The sequence below is a fragment of the Neofelis nebulosa genome, chromosome 2, assembly GCF_028018385.1.
Source record: "Neofelis nebulosa isolate mNeoNeb1 chromosome 2, mNeoNeb1.pri, whole genome shotgun sequence".
In the NCBI taxonomy this organism is placed as follows: domain Eukaryota; kingdom Metazoa; phylum Chordata; class Mammalia; order Carnivora; family Felidae; genus Neofelis; species Neofelis nebulosa.
This window is the reverse complement of record NC_080783.1, coordinates 137,165,192-137,181,957: the sequence shown is the minus strand read 5'-3', so window position 1 is coordinate 137,181,957 and position 16,766 is coordinate 137,165,192. Positions and strand designations below refer to the sequence as shown.

At 37.9% G+C, this 16,766-nt stretch overlaps 1 non-coding gene across 1 annotated transcript; it reads left to right on the top strand.

Annotated features, from left to right (window-relative positions):
- Positions 1-5,695: 5,695 nt before the first annotated feature.
- Positions 5,696-5,802, top strand: LOC131505765 (U6 spliceosomal RNA). Its single transcript, XR_009258541.1, has one exon. It is a non-coding gene; the product is annotated as a U6 spliceosomal RNA (small nuclear RNA).
- Positions 5,803-16,766: the final 10,964 nt, after the last annotated feature.

Sequence of the window (16,766 nt, the reverse complement as noted above, 5' to 3'; positions counted from 1 at the left end):
GACCTAGACACACACATAGGAGAATGCCATGTGATTTCTGTTGTTGCTTAAACCACCTAGTGTGTGTTACTCTGTCACAGCGCCCTAACAAACTAATACACAGACTAAATATGTATTTCTGGTCATTTGAACATCATGTTTTATAGTTGTCTCATCTCACTGGTCAAAATCAAGCACAGTTCACATAAGAACTTCCTCTTTTGCATATGCAATTCCACTCTCTTATATTTTGTCATTAATCATCTTATACCTATTGGTTTCTCTATTCACATCACAGATTTTATTCCATACAAATACCATGAGAATCTAGGCTAAATAGTCATATGTTAGGTATAAAGACCTTAATTTCAAATATTGAACTTTGCAGACCCAGATCTCCATCATATTCTTTTAATAGATTCCAATTGTCTATTGAAATAGTCCATCTTTTTATTCATTTTGCCTTTATTTTCCTTTATTTTTGAACATATAAACCATGGTTATTTTGAACTCCTTACTAACTACATTCCGTACTTATATCACATCTAGGTCCATTTTTTCTGTTTTATCTCCTAATTATTTGTCACTTTACCCACTTATTTGCATGCCTAAAACTTTTTATTAAATGCTGGATATTATAAATGATATATCATAGGTGCTTTGCAGTATGTTATCTTCTAAAGGACATTAAGTTTTTATCTGGCAGATAATCATATCACTAGAGGGTCACCCTCATTCTGCCACATTTAGTCTGAGTCAGGGGTGGGTCTATTTCACTTTGCCCTTTTTCCTAGAGTCCAGCCCTTACTTCTAGCATACTCCTAGCATTCCCCTAACTTCTAGGATGTGGTATTTCAATGACAACAACAAGCCTAGGAAGTTCACTTAGCTGGACCCAAACATTAATGTCTCCACAGAGTTGTGAAACCTCTAAAATTCCCAATTATATTTCAGGCTCCCTTTATTTTTTCTCTATCCCATCTCTTGAAATCTCATTCTGTCATGCTCCACTTTATGAGTCAGCCAAAGACACAGTGTGAACTTTTGTGTAGATTTTTGAAGGTCCTCTGTAGCTTCTTCTGTCTGATATCCTATCCTTCAAATCGCAGTCACCATGGTAACTCCAAACACCAGTCTGTTTCCTCTGATAGCAAAAATACTGTTTTCTGCTTGGGCTCTATTCCCCCAAACAGTGGTCTGGAAATTCCATTCAGGGAGAAATCAGGGTGAATGCAGGATGTAGCTCATGTGTTTCCCTTTGCTCACAGACATTGCTTGCTGCCCATTTCCTGCAAGTAATTGTTTTATATTCTTCTCCATACTGGTACACGCTTTAGTGGGAGGGGAAGTCTGATACAAGCTAATTAATCATTGCCGAAATTTAAAGTCAGGCATAAAGTTCTTAAATACAGGCATAAAGTGCTTAAATACAGTTCATGATTCATTTCTTTGTTCTATATGCCCTTCTCTCCTCTCTTTCCATACATGCAGAAGGAAGTTTGGAAGCTTGAGAAAATTGCTTCAGATTGAGCAGTTTGGGCTCCCACTGACAGATGTTGGCTGCTCATATTGACATATCCTATTGAAGGCTAATGAAATCTTAATGAAATATTAGTTCATTAGTACAAGTGGCTTGGAACAAAGTGGTTTTCAATTTGCGGGCTGCACAGAAGATCACCAGGGCAGGGAGTTGTTTTAAAACTCTAAGTGTTCTAGCCACACACCAAACTCATTACATTTAGAGACCCTGGAAACGGACCCAAGAAAGAAGTTGTTTTCAAATCTCTACAGATAATGCCAATAGCAGCCAAGGTTGAGAATCATGGACTTAAATTCTTGGCTGAAGCTCTCTTATGTAAAAATAAAACATCACTGAGATGATCCCTGAGCATCCTTGCCATGCAAGTCCATCCTTCATCTCCATAATCCTGCATGAGAGCATTTCCTTCACCAGTGTTCTCCTTTCACTGCTCACGAAACAACGAGGAAAATCCAGTGAGGTCATTTTTGCCTTAGCTTTGTGACTTTGGTGAACACAAATGTTCTCCAAAGTTTACATGGCTTCATAAGATGTTTACCATGTCTGCTCACCTAGTCGTTTGTCAGAGGAGAAGGAAAAACAGCTATAATCTGTCCAAAGAAAAGTGTAAGTCAACATGAAAGATATTACAAAAATAAATGTTTTAGAAGTGGGATGAGCCTTTTTGTAAACACAAGAAAGCACCTGTTTATTGACACCATGCTACTGTGGAAATTATGTGCAAGTGTTTGCATAATTACAGATCTATATTCCATATATGTAAAGCAAAACTATTTGCATGAGTCATTTGCAGAAGACTTGGAAGCCTCTTGCCTGAGTCCTGACAGTGCTCAGTGCTCTCTCTCTTTCCCAGAGCAGATGTGTAATGAGAAATGCCATGATTGGCCAAATGGGCTTTTATAGGGAGGCTCTGGGAAGAAGAAAACTTGGAGCCAGGCCCATCCCCATAGCACAATCACCTGCTGTGGGCCATTCAGTTCATGCCAGGCATTTTTATCCACAGCTTTTTCTACCTCACAGGTGTGTCATAAAAGAACTACATAATGTGTAAGACACTCCATGGTGCTGTGAAGCAAGTAACCAAATAAATATAGGATGTTTACCTTGCCAAAAACCAGCATCTCAGCATCCAACGGGAAGATGCCAAGCCACCTGTTAAGGTCAAATGGTTTGTGACCTGAAGCAAACTGCCTCTGCTCAATACAAACGGTGTAACATCCTTGCCCCCCCCCCCATCCAAAATCTTCAGTGTGATCCATTTATATTCTTCTTAAATGTATCTGTATATTTAGGCCTTTTCATCCTTATTCATACCTTTGCCCCACCAGCAAGATCTTTTGCCTTTTTCTGTCCTGTCTCTCCTCCTCCCTCAATCCCAGCTTCCACCATTGAAATATAACCTGTCGGGGCGCCTGGGTGGCGCAGTCGGTTAAGCGTCCGACTTCAGCCAGGTCACGATCTCGCGGTCCGTGAGTTCGAGCCCCGCGTCGGGCTCCGGGCTGATGGCTCGGAGCCTGGAGCCTGTTTCCGATTCTGTGTCTCCCTCTCTCTCTGCCCCTCCCCCGTTCATGCTCTGTCTCTCTCTGTCCCAAAAATAAATAAAAAACATTGAAAAAAAAAATTTAAAAAAAAAAAAAAAAAAAAAAAAAAAAAAAAGAAATATAACCTGTCATTCAAGCTCCAATTTAATTAATAACAGCTACCATTGTTTAGCATTTACTGTGTACCTGGAACTAAGCTGAATGCTTTACATATTTCATTTTACTGAATTCTTCCAACACATCTACAAAGTTACTTTCATTAAGCCAGTGTAACAAATGACAACCAAAACCCAGAGATAAAATAACTTGCTCAAGATCACAAAGCCAGAATTCAAACCCAGGCCTGTCTTGATCTAAAGCTGATATTATTACACACTATATTGCAGTCATCCTTACCAACTTCCCATACAAACTTTCTTGATGATTCCACAATACAGCAATTTCTCCCAACCTAAACCTAGCTCCCCTTCAGAATATATTTTGACATGCCTTGATTACTGTTTCGTTTATATTGCTATTTGAATTTAGATGAGTATATTTAGTTTCCTTTCCTAAGTATATTATAAGCCTATTAAAGCCCCAGAACCATTCAAATGCTAAACTAATGCACCTACATTCTCCAGACACATACAGACACTGGTCTTACTCTACAGTCTTCAGTATATTTTTTTGTTACCTTTTTATCACCTAGCATATTTTTATGTACAGTAATCTAACCCCACCAATAATTTGCTCTCATTTGTTAAAAGTCCAAATATGAGGGGTTAAATGAAAAGCATGAGGTTGAGAGGGCCAGTAAAGGTGTGACCAGAGATGAACATACCTACTTCCAAGGCATTATGTTATGATTTCTAAGTTGATAAGAACCATCAGAACTTAAAAAAAAAGAACTTAACAAAGGCATTCCTTTTTTGTAATTTAAGGTATGTTTGCCAAAATATACTGACATTATACTGTATTCTAAATATGTATGAGTCATAATATTTCCCAATCAGCTATTAATAGTTACTAGTGTCTTCTTTGTTCAGAATGCTTTTCAATATGCCATAGCACAAAGGTAGAATCAAGCATAAAATAAATTAGCATAGTATTTTACATTTTAGGAATAATGAACACTAGGTCTATCTATGCAAACCGATTTGATGGATCAAGAAAATGCTTAGAAAATTCAGAAGGCAAAGCACTCTAGCCAAACAGAAAACTGAGGGTAAACTTTTAGAGCTTGAATGAAATAGATAATACTTTAAGAGGAAAGAGCAAATTATATAAATGAGTACTTATTGAGGAAATGAAATAAAACCTGTTATGAGTGACAAAAATAATTGGCACCCAGGAGATACCCCACAGGGACTTCCTGTACCAACCACAGTATAGTTGTTTTCTTCAAATGAAGGAGGGGTAAAGGTTACATGTTGTGTCTTCCAGATGAGTATAAAGTTACTCCAATGCTCAATTTCCTAATTCCAAAATTCTTGAGTAAGAGTGCTTTTGTTTTTGCTGGGAACACAAAATGGAATACAAAGGGAACTAAATTAAAGTAGAGAGGTATGCATCTCAGGAAGCAATGCATTTGCTCAGACTCACCTATGAACAAGCCTTGAGGACCCCTCAGTAGCATACCCTGTTTGGGGTATAAGAATATGAAACCACTTCATGATTCAGAAGTCAGGAATGTGAAATTTACCTTCCTTTTGGCCACAGTCTCAGTGTGTGGGAGTGTCAAGTGTATTCTTCTCTTATTTATGAGTTTGTCTCCTGTATAGACTGGGATAATACCCACTTGCTTTCCCTCAAAAATCTCAGGGGTGACTCATGGCTCTTCTATTCAGCCAGTATGCTAAGATACTGTGAGTAATAAATAATTTCTTTTAAGCCTGCAGAAACTTTCGTCTGCATTTACTTAGGATCTCATTAGACTTTTCCTATTTATCAACAGCCGTGAAACTTTCAAGAATTGTTACTGCAAGTTCTCACCATTTCCTGGAGTCCCTATAGCTATAGACTTTCTAGCCATATGATCTTAAAGAGTCAACTTATTTTTGTGAAAGCAGCTTCAGATACGGTGTCAAATGACCCGTGTTCATATTTCAGCTCTGCCTTTTGACCTTGATTAAACCAAGCACCTCCCTAAGCCTCAGCACCTTTCTCTATGCAAAGGGGAAATAATACCTGCCTGTACTTACCCACAGAATTGTGGTGAGGCTCAATTTGAGAAGTATGCAAAAATGCTGCATAAATCACATCTCTATAGCAGGATTGTTCATGCTATTTTAAGTGTCTTTTAGCCCCATCATTTCTATCAAACAGCAATTACAGGCAGTTAAGGTTTTATTTCCTTCCAGTCTTTTTTCTACAGTGTATGTGTTTGTGTATCTGTGTAGATTTACTTTTTTAAATGTAGGCAATATTTTATTATGATGTAATTGTGTATTATCATATTTACATATATTATGATATATGTATGTATATATCCCTAAGTTAATAAAAGTTCTTCCAAAACATGGTTAATAACAGCTTGATATGTCTATCATATATAATATATATAATGAAGTATGATGGATACATGCATTTTCATGTTATTAAAAATTATTTCTAAACATGGTTAATAATGGATGCATTAAAAATATGTTGGGTAGTGCTCGTTTCAGCAGCACATATACTAAAATTGAAATGATACAGAGAAGATTAGCATGGCCTCTGCACAAGAATGACACACAAACGCATGAAGCATTCCACATTTTTGCACAGGTAGAAAGAGAAAGACAAACACCATATGATTTCACTCACATGTGGAATTTAATAAACAAAGCAACAGAGCAAAGGAAAAAAAAGAGAGAGAAAGGCAAACCAAGAAACACTCTTAACTATAGAGAACAAACTGATGGTTGCCAGAAGGGAGGTGTGTGTGGGGATGGGTTAATAAATAGGTGATGGGGATAAGGAGGGCACTTGTGATGAGCCTCAGATGTTGTATGGAAGTGTTAAATCACTAAATTGTACACCTGAAGTTAATATCACACTGTGAACTAACCAACTGGAATTTAAATAAAAGCTTTTTAAAAATATGGTGGGTAATAATGCTACCATAGGAGTGAACCATAATTTGTAGGATCACTCTCCACCTTTAACTCATTAAAAATACACATTTACAGGTTCTTTTGTTTTTGCTTGTTTTGCTATTTTGTTGTTGTTGATGTCACTGAGTTTAGTTGCTATTATAACCAAGATTGTAGTAAACATCTTTGTACGACAATCTTTTTATGGACCCCTAATTCAATAGAGGACATTTCTAGAACTGAAATCACTGAATCAAATGTATGGATTCTTCTAAGATCTTTGGCTAGCCCTTGCTAACATATGGTCAGATTCTGTTCCTGAAGTATTGTACTGTTTAGACAACGTAAGAGATAAATTTTATGGTAGCTTCATCATGATTACCTATTTTAATCATTACCAATTTCATAGGCCAAAAAAAAGTAACTTTCCATTATCTATGTTTATATGATCACTAGTGAAGTTGAAAATTTGTCATGTTTATTGATTTTAATTATTTCTGCCACAAATATCTTATGTTTGCTCCATTTTCAGTATTTTCCTTATTGACTTCTACACCTTATTGACACCTTAAGAAATTAATTACACAGTCATCCTAACTCATAAAATTTTCCAAATTTGTCAACTGCACTTTAATATTGCCTATGATTGTTGACATTGTAAGTTTTTTTTAAGTTTTTTTTTCTTCCAGTCTTATTGAGACATAATTGACACATGGCATTGTGTAAGTTTCATATAAGGTGTCCAACATGTTGGTTTCATACATTTATATATTGCAAAATGATAACCAACATAGCATTAGCTAATACCTCCATTTCTTTTTTGTGGTAATTTTTCAAGTTTTTAAAAATCATATTTACCAGGCAGTTTATTCCATTGCTTCCTTTTTTGATATTTTTGTGAGTTAAGTAGAGGGAATCCCTACTGCATCCATAGAGTAATTCATCATTTTAATAAAAACCAGCCCCTAAGTTCAAAGACTTAGCAATCTAAAGTTAGGGTGTGATGGTACTGATTATTGCTGCTCTACCAGGAAGTCAATTTGAAAGCACCTGCAAGGAGATTATTAAATATTTCTGGTGCAGGAGGAATTAGCACCAACTCAGACACAGCCCTGTTTATAAGCCACTCAGATACATACTGTGCCAAGGAGTTTGGCTGATGGTGAGCACCCAGAAATTCTGACACTTGGAAAGCAGAAGGTCTGTGCTAGTACATCTGTTAAGTCAGAGGGGTCCAGGCTGAGGTTCAGGCTCAGGGAGACAATGGGGAACAGGGAATAGACAACACCAAAATCAGTTCTGCTAGGGAAGAGGGGTTTGGAAATGTCTGAGATGCGTAAGCTATAATTAACAAGGTGACTCTAAAAAGAACTGGACTTCCCTCCCAGTTCTAAGTTTCTGTCTCATCATTCTCTGACTCTATTTGCCTCTTGTGCTGAGTTAAGGGCAAACTTCTTGCTTGCCTTACATTTAAATTTGATACTTCTGTGTTTAGAAAGGCCCATGAGGAGGCACACTTGCCTCCTTAGCAGCATGAATAGTAACCACAGTTAATACAGTTAATAAGAATTAACATTATTTAGGCTCTTCCGATGGTCCAGACCTTGTTCTGAGCCCTTTATATTCATGGAACCCTTCAAAACACTTTTAACTGGTAGGAACACAATTTCCTCCATTTTATAGAGGCACAGAGAAGTAGATGACTTATCCAGGGTCACACAGCCCGCAAGAAGATGAGCCAGGATTTGAAACCAGACACCTGGTATCAGAGTTGGCAACTTTATTATATTCTATGATATTCTGTATTTACTAATACAAATTTTGGTAACAAGTATTTTGATTCCTATATGTGAAAAGATGTATGCAAATATATCTATACATTTGGAAAGATCTATGTATGTTATATCCCTGGATTTCTGCTTTTATTTATTATGGTCAATGACAGGGGAGGATTAGGAATTAATTAAAGAATTATTGGCTTATCTAGGCCTCTGGCTTTCCCACCTTCTGAAACTTCTACCAGAAAACAATAGAACAAAGGAATAACACATTTTAGAGAAAAATGACTATTTTCCCACAGTTTGATGTTTATTAGTTCTGCTGGGGATTAACTTCTAAGGGAAACCAGACTCAATATAATGATCAAAGTAAGATCGAGTTTATATACCCACCTATTATATTCCTAGTACCTCTGGTGCTTCCATGGGTACCAGCTTAGTGCAGGACAGTGCAGTGTAGAGTGTGTGGAGGCAAATCCCCAATAACAACACAATTTCGGCAGTCTCTGAATAAGCCTTGCCAACATAGCTGACAGACTCTTGTCCCTTTTGTCCCTTTCTTGCCACCTCGATATCCATGCAGACTCAGGGGTCTCTCATGGCTGCAGTTTCAGAATTACTTATGGCCAAACACTGCTTGATGTCTCAGATGGCAACAAGGAGAGGCTGTACTACTGTCACCAATTTTCTCTCTTGTCTCGTTCCCTCCACTCCATATCCCCACAGCCCTGCTAGACTAATAGTTTCCGTACAAATTTAGTCACATTCCTCTCCTTAAAAATCCTTCCATGGATTCCCACCTCCAACAGGTTAAAATCTCACCTCCCTAACATGGTGTCCAAGCCCTTTGACAATATGGCCCTTCTCCTATCTCCAACTTAGTCTATGAGCTCCTTACAGGAAAGTAACCCTGCTCTCCACCCTTGTGAATGGCACTTAATAAATATTTAATGGATGAATGGATGGGTGGCTCAATAAAAGAATGGATGAATAGTGTCTTTCACATGGTGATCATTTCTTTTATTTATATTGTTTATATTGTTAGCAAAGAACTCCAAAATATATTATCTCAATTAGACATGACAACAAATTCCTGAAATGGGTAATACTGACAATTTACACATAAGGAACAGGTTCAGTAAGGCTAAGAGACTTGCCAGACATCACGTTTGCGTCACACCAAACCTTATAGCCTTTCTAATATGCCACAATTCTTTCCCATAATGCATGAAGTGATCTAAATGTAGTTATTTAATGATGCAGAGATTTATAGAGTTTTACAGCTGGGAGACTCCCCTAGTCAACTCTTTTTATTGGAAACATGAAAAACTCAGATCCAGAGATATGAAACTGCTTAAATTTGTACCACTCATTAGCAAGAGACTAGAAAATTGCTTCCTGGATCCTATTTCTAACTTTCTACATCCTTAAATCCATCCTCTGCCAGTCTCTGTGCAACTGTACAACTCTAACCTTTCTGTGCCTCAGTTTCTTATACTGATAAATCGGGATAATAGTAGCACCTGCTGCACAGAATCGTTGTGAGGATATAAAAGGGATAATACAAGGGAAATTCTTCAAAATTAAGTGCTTTAAAAATATTATCTATTGGGGCGCCTGGGTGGCTCAGTCGGTTAGGCGGCCGACTTCGGCTCAGGTCATGATCTTGCGGTCCGTGAGTTCTAGCCCCGCGTCGGGCTCTGTGCTGACAGCTCAGAGCCTGGAGCCTGCTTCATATTCTGTGTCTCCCTCTCTCTGACCCTCCCCTGTTCATGCTCTGTCTCTCCCTGTCTCAAAAATAAATAAACGTTAAAAAAAATATTATCTATTAATCACCATCATTTCACGTGGATGGGTTTTTCCCTTTCATAAATCAGTAACATTGAAGAAGTGCTGCCGTCGTGATAGTGGTCACACTCAAATAATAAAAGCTGAAAGGCAGCGAAGCAATATGATGCATGTTCAAATGCAAATAGTAAGTTATAGGACTGGAAGATACTATGAGTGAATGATAGAAAACCCTAACTCAAGGTCACAGGCAAACAAACTGTTAGGCTTTTTTTTTTCCTTGAAACTTCCCACTTTCTGAGGGGAGGTAAATTATTTTGAATCGCAATGCATGGTTGAAAAATAATAAAGTAAGAAGCAACCATTTTTCATTACTTATTTCCTCCCCATAAAATAGTTGTATTCTTCTGTCTGCTAACTGAAATAGATATATGCCCAAATATACACATAAAACATAACTAGCAGTGAATACACTGCCTTACCTACTGAAGAACCATTCAACTATAATCATTGCCTCTCCTACTGAGTTCCAGCCAGCTGGTTTTCTCTGTAGGAAAGGATTTTCCATACTTCTCATTAATCAACCCCATGAATTGCATTTACTCATTGATACCTTGCCGTCCTAGCTTTCAGTAGTAGTGAGATTAGGTAGGGCTGTGCTGTAGTAACAAACAAAATTGCATTAGCTTACAAAATCAGAGTTCCATTTCTCACTCATGGCTCATGTCATAGTGGACTGACTGTAGCTCATTGTAGGACTCGCCTGACATAGTCATCCCTGGAACATTGTGGGCATTACAGCAGAGAAAAGGAGTTTGGCAAAGTGTGAACCTGCTCTCAAAGCTTCTCCCTGGGTGTAACACACGTCACTTCCATTCATCTTCATTGGCCACAGCAAGTCACATGGCCAAGTCAGTCTTCAGTAGGGTGATGAAGTAGATATTCATCAACAGCAATATAATCTATCACACATTCCTACTGTAATCTTTATTCTTTTTTTCCCCCTCCTGAGTTACAGCAGATTCTAGTTTTCCAAGGTTAATGTAAATTGTCTGTATCATTCTTCCTGCTTATTTCTGTGTGACTCCTGATTAGTTTTCTGAAACTGGATACTGAACATAGTGTTACTATCCTAAAAAAAGATACACATCACAAAAAAAGCTAAAGGGTTTATTTATTTATTTATTTATTTATTTATTTATTGTTTATTTACCAAAGTTAGGTTATCAGATGACTACATGAACTCATTCTAACATAAATTCCCATGAGCTTCTATATTGTTTCTCCAACTCTCTATTACACCTGTAAATGTAACTTCTAATCTTCTAAGTCTTTTCCCCCACAGGGCCTGGAACTTACAATAATTACACATTTTGTGTTTTCATAAATACTTGCTAATAAAATGATTAAAATAAACTGACAGCACCTCCTAGAATAAAAATAATAACTTTCAATCTTAGATCTATCACCAAACTGTTCTGCAATGTGAAAAAGGACAGGTCTACGTCTTTAGATTTAGAAAATGATGATGTCACTCTTAATGGTATTGGTGAGATTGAAGAATGTTCATTATTTAATGACTGTAATGGGCTCTGAAAGCATCCTGCAATTCATGTGCCTTATAATGCCAAGTCACCAGAATCCAAGAGAAGGGTAAAATTATTTTGGAAGTCATTCTCTCCATGAGTCAGGGAAAACCAACTTTTGCATAATTTACCTTACATGTAATTTCCAAAATTACTTTAACCAATTTGAGTTTGTAGAGTATTTTTCCCCAAATTACCTACACTCACCTCAAATCACCAGAACCAGAAGTCAGGTAAAGCAAGTTACTCTCTTCTGGGCGGCTTCATAAAATTCATTGCTTTGCCGAAATCCATCAATATCAGTGTTCCTCAACTTAAGGAGTCTTCTTAGATATTTCTTTTTCTAATCACCCACACACAATTTCAATACCACAGATATACTGTATGCCTGATTATTTATTGTATGTTATCTGTGCTTTTTTCATTTAAAAAGTAAGAACTGGGGTGCCTGCGTGGCTCAGTCAGTTGAGCTTTGACTTCAGCTCAGGTCATGATCTCACAGTCCATGAGTTCAAGCCCCACGTCAAGCTCTGTGAGGACAGCTCAGAGCCTGCAGTCTGCTTCAGATTCTGTGTTTCCCTCTCTCTCTGCCCCTCCCCCCTTTGTACTCTGTGTCTCTCTCAAAAATAAAAAATTAAAATAAAATAAAATAAAATAAAATAAAATAAAATAAAATAAATCTTTTAGGGGCACCGGGTGGCTCAGTCAGTTAAGTGTCCCAACTCTTGATTTCAGCTCAGGTCATGATCTCATGGTTCATGGGATCAAGCCCCATGTCAGGCTCTGTGCTAACAGCATGGAGCTTGCTTGGGATTCTCCCCTTCCTCTCTCTCTGCCCTCCCCCTGCCCAAATAAATCAATAAATATTTCCAAAAACTTTTTTTAAGTAAGAACTATTTTTTTCCTGCCTTTGGAGTAACACTGCCTCTTTGAGAACACATGATATTTAGGAAAGATGCTTTCCTCTGCCATGTACTTCCACCTTTTTTACACTTACATCAGAATGTTCTGCTCTTCTGGGGCGCCTGGGTGGCGCAGTCGGTTAAGCGTCCGACTTCAGCCAGGTCACGATCTCGCGGTCCGTGAGTTGGAGCCCCGCGTCAGGCTCTGGGCTGATGGCTCGGAGCCTGGAGCCTGTTTCCGATTCTGTGTCTCCCTCTCTCTCTGCCCCTCCCCCATTCATGCTCTGTCTCTCTCTGTCCCAAAAATAAATAAAAAACGTTGAAAAAAAAATTAAAAAAAAAAAAAAAAGAATGTTCTGCTCTTCTTTCTCAACCATGCCCTTTTGCATTTTCTCACCTCAGGATCTTTGCTCATGAGATACCTTATTTCTGGAATAATCTCATTTCTGTTGAGTCCAACCATTTTTCAAAAATCACATCAAGGTCTACTCCCTCCAAGTAGAAGTTTTTCTAAATACTAAATTTCTAAATACTAAATACCTTTCCCCTAGAACATTTACCTTTAACAGAAGATATTTTCTCTACCATAATATCTCAGTCTACTTTAAATTAATATTATTTAAATACATGAACTTCTCACTAAATTGTAAGCCGACAGATGGCAAGGACTACTAGTCTTTGGATCTCCCATTTTTTCAGAAAGAGTGCTCAATAAATATTTGTCATATTGAGTTTATTAATTTATGACTCAATTATTTCCAGCTAGCACTTCATATTAAAAATAGACTTCAGCTGCGAGCTCACGTTGTTATTTAGATGGGTATATAGACATAGATGCATACACACACAGGTGCCACCTAGCTGGGAAAATGGGATATTCCTTCCACTCTTCATCCTCTGCACATCAAACTTTGGTTCCTCCCTGGAAAGTTCCCTGAATCTATCAACAGCACCATTATTCTTCATATTGTACAGGCTCAAAATTTCAGAGGCACTTTAATGCCTCCCTTTCCTTCATTCTCCATACCTAAGTGGTTGCTCAAACTTGTTGGTTCTTCATTTTTCATGAATCTTTGATTTTTTGCTTTTCTCCACTCCAGCACCTTATTTTAAATCTGTGACATCTCACTTACAGTCAACTCTTCCATCTACAGTTCTCCTCTTTCCACATTGCTAATCATAACTATTCTTCAGTCCATCTTACTCAGGATTATCTTCCTGAAACATAGACCATGATCTTATTCTCTGTTGCTCAGCTGCTTAAGAAACTGCAGACAATTCAGAATAAATCCAATCAACTCAACACAAATGCTACGGACTGAGTTGTGTCCTGCCAAAATGCATTTGTTAAAGTCCTAACCCCTGTTGTAATGTTATTTGGAAACACAGCCTTTGTGAGGTAATTAGGTTCATATGAGGCCATAAGGATGGGTCCCTTGTGATGAGATTAGTGCCCTTGTAAGTAGAGTGCTCTTGCTGTCTCTCTTTCTCTGCTATGTGAGGATACTGTAAAAAGGCACCATTTGCCAGCCACAAAGAGAGCTCTTCCTGGACCCCAACCAAGCCAGCATCCTGATCTTGGACTTCCAGCCTCCAAAACTGTGATAAAACACTTCTTCTGTTTAAGTCACCCATCTATGATATTTTCTTATGGCAGCTTGAATAGACTAATATAATAACCTCTGTGATCCTGGTTCAAATGGCCTTACCTAATCAACCCCAGCAGCCAAGCCTCCCCACAAGGAATGTTCAGATCTAGTTAGGCCTATGTCATTTCACACACACGCTAGAATCAATTCTTTACTTAAAAGGGTTAAAATGCTTTCCAAAATAATTGGTTACAATAAAGATTGTTATTGTTTAGATATCTTTTCCAAGGAATGTTCTTGCTAAAGTAGTCTGTAAGGCTCAAAAACTGTAAAACATACACATTGCAGGGTCTGCCCTAAGCTAAGAGAACCGCACTTGCATTTAAATTCAAAATACTATAGCTTCTTATACCAAAAGTAACATAAAGAGGGAGAAATTTGATCACTCGCACTTTGCATTTAACAACTATTACTGTCCATCTATCATAAGCCAAGCCTTAAGCTAGGTGTTATCAATACAATAGTCAAAATGGACAGTTTCAACCTTTCTGGAAACTGCAGGTTAGTCTGATGAATGAGTCCAGCTCTTTTCTATAAGCAAATGTGGAAAATTACTTCATTTGCTTGAGAATAGGTCTGCATGTGGTTTCACATTTGGGCCACAGAGAAGCTGTTAAGTGGCTTGCTTGCTCGGAATGACTTCCTTTTATTTCCATCTCTGAGGCTGTCTGTCTCTTTCTCTCTGTCTGTTTCCCTCACTACCTTCTTATGTATAGATAAATGGAAAAGTTCTCCCTACACTGAATTTTTCCTTCTTCAAATACAGAGAGAAGATTGAACAGACCATTCTCCACTATGCTTTAGCAAGAATATCCTAAGAGTTCATGGGCTCTCTGAGAAACTCATAGCAGAGGCCATGCCATGCAGCTAAAGGACATTTTCATGTTTGAGAATTTACTGCCTCTGGACCTTTCAAAATAAAGTAGAACAGTAGGGAATCTAAGAAATTTAGTTTTGTCTCATGTTTTGGAGGATAATTTCTCTTTCTAATGTTAAAACCGGTGCCCTGCAAAAGATTTTAATTTAAGGAAAATGATTTTAAATTCAAATGTATGGATTTCTTTCTGGAGTTCATGTAACCCCAAACAGATATAATGTGCTTTATTTCCTTTTGTAAGAATTATTTTGCATATTTTATGTGTCCTCCAATGTCACAAAGCAGTCTATTCATTTTGATGACATAATGTTCTACTTAGCCAATTTTTATCCAAAGATCAAATGCTGAACTATGACAGAGTTGCCAATAGTCAAACCCAACTCCACATAGAACCTCAGTCTCGGGGCGCCTGGGTGGCTCAGTCGGTTGAGCGACCGACTTCAACTCAGGTCATGATCTCATGGTTTGTGAGTTTGAGCCCCACGTCAGGCTCTGTGCTGACAGCTCAGAGCCTGGAGCCTGCTTCTGATTCTGTGTCTCCCTCTCTTTCTGCCCCTCCCCCACTTATGCTCTGTCTCTCTCTGTCCCAGAAATAAATAAACATTAAAAAAAAGAGAGAACTGTCTCTAATACAGGCTTTCATTCAGAGCTGAAATAGAGTTGTGTCATTCACTCCCTTACTGTCTTTTAGGAACTTAAAGAAGGTTTACCCATGTGAGCTCCCCCTCACACCTCATGTATATCTTGCACATCTTTGTAGAAGCCAATATCCTTCATCAGTGGGCCTGAGGTTCCCCAGTGGGGAGGGGCCTCACTATGCAGCAGTTTTGCCATTTTAAAGTCACAAATTAAGTAGAAATTATGTGAATTACACAGGTCTTCTAGTGTTATGGATTCAAGGTAAAAAAAATTTCCTGGGAAAAGAAACACAAATGCTGAAAACTTGTTTTTCATTGACCTATGCACACCACAAACAGAGTAAGAACAGAGAGGCGAGAAATCTTGTTTCTAAAAACCAAATTCTTGGGGCACCCAGGTGGCTCGGTCAGTTGAGCATCCAACTTTGGATCAGGTCATGATTTCACAGTTCGTGGGTTTGAGCTCCTCATCAGGCTTTGCGCTGACATCGTGGAGCCTGCTTTGAATTCTCTGTCTCCCTCTCTCTGCTCCTCCTGTGCACGCTCTCTCACTCAAAAATAAATAAACATTAAAAAATTTTTTTTCAATAAAAAATAAATTAAAACAAAAACCAAATTTTTAGACATGTCTCTGGTGGTTCTTTATATCATTTCCTTCTTCTCTAAAATAGAAATAATAAAAGTTTCTCATTTCAAATGTCCTACTAAGAGCAAAGCCTTGGACTTTTTCAGAACAAAGACCAAACTTGAATATTTTTGATATATTATACTTTAAAATATATATATTTATTTCAGGAAGCCTGGGTGGCTCAGTTGGTTGAACATCCAACTTCAGCTCAGGTCATGATCTCATGGTTCATAGGTTTGAGCCCCACATTGGGCTCTGTGCTGACAGCTCAGAGCCTGGATGGAGTCTGCTTAGGATTCTGTGTCTTCCTCTCTCTCTGCTTCTCCCCTGCTCACACTGAGTCTCTCACTCTCTCTCAAAAATAAATAAAACATTAAAAAAATTTAAAAAATACATATGTATTTCAAAAAATAATAGCGTAAATATTGAATGCCTCCTGAGTGTCACATACTTTGTTAAATTCTGTTTCACCTCCCTACAACCCCGAGTGGGTATCATTATTATCCTTATTTGACAGAATAGAAAATTAAGGCTTATGCCTCAATTATAATAAAGAATAAAGAGGACACACAACTAATAAAGACTGAAGTCATAACTTTAACCAATGCCCTTTATTAACACACAATATTGCATCTCCATAATTTTCATGAGAAGCTTCATTGCCATCACCAGAGCCAGTTAAAGCCCCATCACCGACCCACTAGCTCTACCCTAGAAGCAGACAGAAGTCATTCAATACATCAGGCAGAACCAAATGGATGGAGTTGCATAGCATGTTGGTTAAAAAATGCCAACGAACCAACC